Below are 6,704 nucleotides of genomic sequence, written 5' to 3'. Positions count from 1 at the left end.
CACTGATCAATCAGAGCCCCAATCCTCTGATGAAATGGATCAAGGATGAAACCCTAGCCTCAATAAGCTCAATACAATCATGAAATGATCCCCATATCCATGCCATGCCCTGATTGACCCAATGCAATTGATTAGGGTTGACCAGTGGTCAAAACCCTAATCCTAAGGTATCTGATCAATCTTCTGAATCTTCTGGATGATAACAAGACCATGATGATGATGATGTATCATTGCAACCAAGATGTAGACCAATCTCCTTGAGAACCATGAAACCCTAATTTGAACCACCCTCAGATAGTTAGTGATCCAGTCCAATGAAACCCCAGTTTGCACATAACCTCTCCATCTTCTGATCAAGACTTAGGAGGATGACTTGCACAATGTAACCACATGATATGCAATATGCAATGCCTAATGACCTAAAAATGATATGTAATATGTTAAGCTAGTCCCAAGAGAGGAGGGCAAATTTTGAGGTATTACAGCTGCCCCTATTCAATCCACTGTGAACCTGTCGATATGAATAGCCTCGGCTTTCAGATGATCAGGATGAAGAGTGATTGAATACCAAGAACAGACGAACAATTTGCACTCTGATGGGAAAATAATTAACAATGCCTGTCAGAATCGGCAAAGAAACAATCTTGAAGGAAGAATCCGTCTGGTGCGGAGAAAGTCGGCTTGAATACCGAAATAACATGTCGACCTGGATACCAAAATAAATGGTAACGCAGGGATAACCACGGCCTGAACACCACATCCGCTCGGGATTATATTTCTTTTTTATGCTTTTCTTGAACCCCGAAATTTTCTCTTGCGCAAATGATCCTCGGATCACTGCATTTGAACCCCGTTCTCCTGTTTGCCAAAATAATGAACCCCATTCTCCAGTTTGAACCCCAGTCGCCTGACGATAACTTGTGATCGCCATTGTGAACCCCATTTCCAGAAAACACCTCGTGTCTCCTTTTCTCCATTTGAACCCCGATCTCCAGAAAATGCCTCAACACTTCCTTTTCTCCGTTTGAACCTCGATCTCCAGAAAATGTCGCAACATTTCCTTTTCTCCATTTGAACCTCGATCTCCAGAAAATGTCGCAACATTTCCTTTTCTCCATTTGAACCCCGTTCTCCCATCTCTCATGATAATTCCGCTGGCAACGTCGGAAATAACACCCAACACCACTCTGAGGGCGACATATCAGAGGGTACACCTTCACAAAGGAAGGTAACATGTGCATCTCTTCATCCGAAGACACCCATAACGACTTCCATTGGACTCCGCCAAAGTCTAAGGTGACACACGAACAGAAGATAATCCCGAGGACCTCATCCTGGATATAATCTTCAACTCCAATCTCCATATGAACCCCAGAAAATGCCTCAACATTTCCTTTTCTCCGGTTGAACCCCGAAACTCGCGCTGATCGCGTAACATCCTTTGATTTCACTTCCATCTCCGTCCGACAGAAAAAACTCATCCAGTATCGCACTACTGGAGAACATTGCTGATCTGACATCATGACGCTAGACTCCTCAGAGTAACATCTTCACCATCCGGCGAAACCAAAACCTCAAGCGGTAACCACGGCTTGAGTCGCGCTGATCGCGTAATATTTCCATCTCTGTCCGACGGAAACAAATTCTTCCAGTATCGCACTACTGGGGAATACCTTTGATTAAATCACGATGCTAGACTCCTCGGAATGACACCTTGCTTTGCGGATAAAACCATCTCTCAAACAGTAACCACGGTTTGAGACTAGCTCTATGCTTGCAATATGATGCATGATTGATTCTTCTGCGTAATGCTCCATAATCATGGAAATGCTACGCGATTTATTTCTCTATGTAACATGCTATGCTATTTTTTCATGATGAATGTATAAAAAGTGTCCCCCTCAAGGGACTCTCCTGGGGAGCACGAGACACTCTGCTGAGGAACTCGTCGATACTCCGATCTCCACCCCGCTGGGGAATAGCACTGATGCTGCTGGGATAAGGCAACCCTTACTGGGGAAGAACCTCCTTTGCACCCAATCCGCTCGGGAAACTGCTGGGGATAAGAACCACCAACACTCTGTGGGGATACAACAGTCTTTGATTTGCTGAGGATATAAATCTCGACTCTGCTTCGAGAAACCCTCACAGATACCCGGCGACTTCACTGGGGAAATGCTTACAGATACTCTGCTGGGAAACAGCAACCTCCAGGCCTGGCGACTGGGGAAGCACCGATCTGACACCTGCTGGGGATAACCATCCTGACCATGCTAAGGAAGCGAATGCCACTCCGCTGGGGATTACCCATGCAATCCATAGGTAGAATCAACCCAGCTGGGGATGCGGATATCAGTCTGCTACGGAAACTCATCCAATCCACTGGTAGGATGAACACTGCTGGAGATATATTTCATTGAAACCCGCTCCACTCGGGGAATAGCAACCTTCGGGCCCGGCTGCTAAGGAAACACCGTTTTAAACCTGCCGGGGATAACCATCATGACCCAGCTAGGGAATCCACAGACCTTGGATCTGCTGGGGAGTTGGTCCTCTAATCCTGCTTGGGGACCTCGCTGGGAAAATGAGAAAAGTTGGTACAGAACACCCGTCGACTCGTCGAACCACGGTATCCGCCTCCCAATCTCGTATCAGCTTTCCACTTTTGAGAATTCCCAGACTCGTCTAGACCTTTTCTGCTCCATCATCTTGTATTCCCAACCGCTCCGCGCTCGACGGAGAGCGAACTCCTGGGGATTATACAGAAATTTCAATCTTCCGACTTTGAAGAGTCTTCTTGATTAATTCCAAAGGTCGTCGGACGTCTCTACGTCTTCTCATCGTCGCCTCTCTACCCATTCATTCGTCACTGATTGGACCCTGCGGGGAATTTATACAAACTTTCAGGTCTTCCGACTTTGAAGAGTCTTCTTGATTAACATCAAGGATCGTCGTACGTCTCAACGTCTCTTCATCATCCCTTCATATTCTTTCGTCCGAGATTGGACTCCATGGGGATTTGTTTCATCAACAGCTTCCACATCACAACCTGCAAGTGAGTGAAAAACATCTAACAACACCTGCAAAACAGACCGTTAGATAAAACCGTGCCCCAGGCGTGTCAAGATTTCAACACTTGGGTCACTCAATCCTTCCGAATAAGATTTCAAGTTTTCAATCTTATAAACATGCATTGGAAGGGACCTGTATGTCTTAAAATGCAAGATTCTTTATCAAAAATAATTGGATGTTTTTGCAATCAAAGCGGTAATGAAAACAAAAAACAAAAATTATTTGACTGAATATGCATTTTATTGATTGGAAAAGTGTGGCTCAAGTTGAGCAATACAAAGGAAGCAATTCCTGAAAAGAGGTAATTGCACAAAAGGAAAAATCTATCCTAATGGCAATGTGAAACCCGTGATCTCATCGAGTTTCAACTCGGTTACACCCCATATGTCCTCAGACTCTCCGTGCTTTCTGCCTTCTGAACAAGACGTTTCTGATTGATCCCTACCGGGTATTATCCATGATGCTTTAACCAAAGCGCAAACGATCATGCCGGACGCAGTTGTTCGTTTCAATCCCTCTTTTGCCTGGACCGCCCTTTCGGGTTTTCAGTCCACCGGGATACCCTTTTTTGCCCAAGTCGCCTTTTCAGGTTTTCGACTTGCCGGGTGTACATTTTTTCATTCTATCCCTAATTTTTGCCCGAACCTTTCTTTCTGTTTCTCGGTTCGCCGGGATGCCCATTTTTGCCTGGACTATTTTATCCTTTTCGTCCAGCGGGTCTCTTTATACGAAGTATTTTTTAACTGCGTCCGCATTCACAGGGGATGGAAAATCCTCGCCATCCATGGTCATTAACAACAAGGCCCCACCAGAGAAAACCTTCTTGACCACGAATGAACCTTCATAATTGGGTGTCCATTTGCCCCTTCGATCGTTTTGAGGAGGAAGGATCCTTTTCAGCACCATATCATCTACGTGATATTCCCGAGGTCGTATCTTTCTGTCAAAAGCACGCTTCATCCGTTGCTGGTACAACTGCCCATGACAGATGGCTGCTAGCCTCTTTTCCTCTATCAGGCTTAATTCTTCATACCGGGTCCTTACCCATTCCGCCTCTTGCAATTTCACGTCCATCAGGACTCTCAAAGAGGGAATCTGAACCTCAACCGGTAGCACAGCTTCCATTTCATATACCAACGAGAAAGGAGTTGCCCCAGTAGACGTGCGCACCGACGTTCGATACCCAGGATACAAGCTTCACACTTGCCCATACTGTCGGTGCATTCGAATGCTAACCTGGCAACGAAAGCTTATTCACCTTAACCTCCCCATCAAACATCAGAATCCGTTCGGATTCAGGGTCAGGCCCCTCCTCCGGGATCGGTTACTCTCAATCTTTCGATTAGAGCACCTCGAGATGTCCTCATCAGGGAACTCAAACTTAATCGGTTGATAATCCTCAACGGGTTGTTGGGCGAGGTAATCAGACAATACACTCCCCTTGATTGTTTTCTGAGAGCATCCCAAATCAGTCAACATTCTTTTGCTCTTTCGCAACCCGTCCGATTAATGCTGGCTTCTCAGATATGTACTTGATCAGATCCATCTTGAAATCCACAAAGTGGTATGAACCAGCATATACTGTCTCAGTCGGCGAGCAGCCTATGCCAAAGTACATCAAGTCTTCTCGAACAGTGAACGTACTGTTTCACAGTCGGTAAACTTTTTGCTTAGGTAAATTGCATGCTCTTTTCGACAAGACTAGTCATGCTGCCCCAATACACCTCGTAGACCCCTCGAGGGCTGTCAAGTACCAGATTAACAATTTCTCCCTCCACATAAGGCATCAGAATCAGAGGTTCCTGCGACTTATTCTTTTATTTTTTCAATGCCCCTTGGCAATCATTATTTACCTGACCGTTTGATTTTTTTCACAACTTGAATGGGTTCACACATGGCTGTTAGGTGAGATATGAACCATGACATGTAGTTCAATCTATCTAAGAAACTACGAACCTCTTTCCATTCTCGGTTCAGGTATTTCTTGTTGTTTTTTTTTTTTTTTTTTTTTTTTAGCAGGATCGACCTCGATTCCTCTCTTACTTATAATAAACCCCCAGCAGCTTACCGGACCGCACTCTGATAGTGCACTTATCTGAATTCAACCTCAGTTTGAATTATCTCCACCGGTCAAACGACTTGCCCTGGTCTGCCAGATGCCCCTCTCCTGCTTGGGACTTTGCTATCATGTCATAGCATAGCATTCAACTTCATGATGAATCATATCATGAAACAAAGTCACCATGGCTCTCTGATACGTAGCACCGGCGTTCTGCTTCTCTAGAGGACAGTCTTTTCTCCATGGCAGCTTGTGCACAACGACATTGGTATCCGACCCTGACGTATCCTGACACGACCAGTCGACGGTATCGACATGCTCTTTCCACAGGGCTACCATTCTGCTCTTGACTCGCCTCTGAAGCGGCCCCAACTTTCGTTTCCTTTCCTACCTCGGTGGTGCTTGGAATAACAACCTCAACCCGCTCCTCGTGCGGCTGAATCACCTTCTCCTCTTGTTTTGACAACCTGGCTAATTCCAGCAGATCACAATCTTCTTCGTCTTCTTCTTTGGCAAGATAGATCGGATTGTCGAAGTCATATGAGGTGTAACCAAATTGTTATCAATGAGATCCGGAGAATTACTTTTCGAAGTCGGAACGATATAAATCAAAAGGGGAAAAATGAAAATAAACATTGCCATTTTTATTTGTTTTTAAACTGCAAAAATAAATGAAAAACAGGGAACACCGCTTTTTATTAATGATGCAGAAATGTTGCAAATTATGAACATGAGGTGGCCCTTACAATGGACCATTACGTGTCGGGAAACACGTATGGCTTTCATGCAAATAAAATTGAGAAACAAGAAACATTACTCTTCCGGATGAGTGACAATGCTGATTTTTCAGGCCTTCCAGTTCCCTGGTACGCACGATTTTATCCACGACTCCAGCTCGCGGTCACTGTCAATCTCTTCACCCACTGTATAGGCGTGACCTGGATCTAGCATTCCAGCACTGACAAATGTGAACGGTGGATGACGTCCTCTGTTCTGCTCAGACGAGTCTTGACCTGGATGATAACCAATCCCAAACATATCCGCCTTTACCACAATGCCTATGATCTGTCCCCAACCTGGGATCCCTCCATTTCTCACCACTTCCACCGCCTGTTTGTAAGAAGAAATGGACGGCTTTTTCTATTTCTCAACACCAATGGCATTTTTCACCTTGATGGTTTCAACTGCCAGACTGGGTGCTTTACACCTTACATCGTCCATTTCTACTTTCATCTTTCTCTGGACCGATTCCCCAATTACTACACACCCCTTTGTAGCGATGGCCACACAACAATCATCAACACGAGGGAAAGCTCCAGTTTTTGTCGGGCGTTTTGGGACCACAGACATGGGCATTCTTAACTGATCCTTCTCAGTCACCTCTACCCCTTTCTTGTCCTTCGACATCATCTCGACTTTTCCAGGACCATGCCTTGTCACGGGGTTAGCACTATCATCTGTCGTCGGTGCAAAATTGATTGCCTTAGAATCCACCAAGTCCTGGACCACATGCTTAAAAGCTTTGCAATCCTCAACATGATGTCCGGGTGCCCCAGCATGGAACTCACACCTG

The sequence above is a fragment of the Lathyrus oleraceus genome, chromosome 7, assembly GCF_024323335.1.
Source record: "Lathyrus oleraceus cultivar Zhongwan6 chromosome 7, CAAS_Psat_ZW6_1.0, whole genome shotgun sequence".
In the NCBI taxonomy this organism is placed as follows: domain Eukaryota; kingdom Viridiplantae; phylum Streptophyta; class Magnoliopsida; order Fabales; family Fabaceae; genus Lathyrus; species Lathyrus oleraceus.
Note: the sequence above shows the minus strand (reverse complement) of the source record.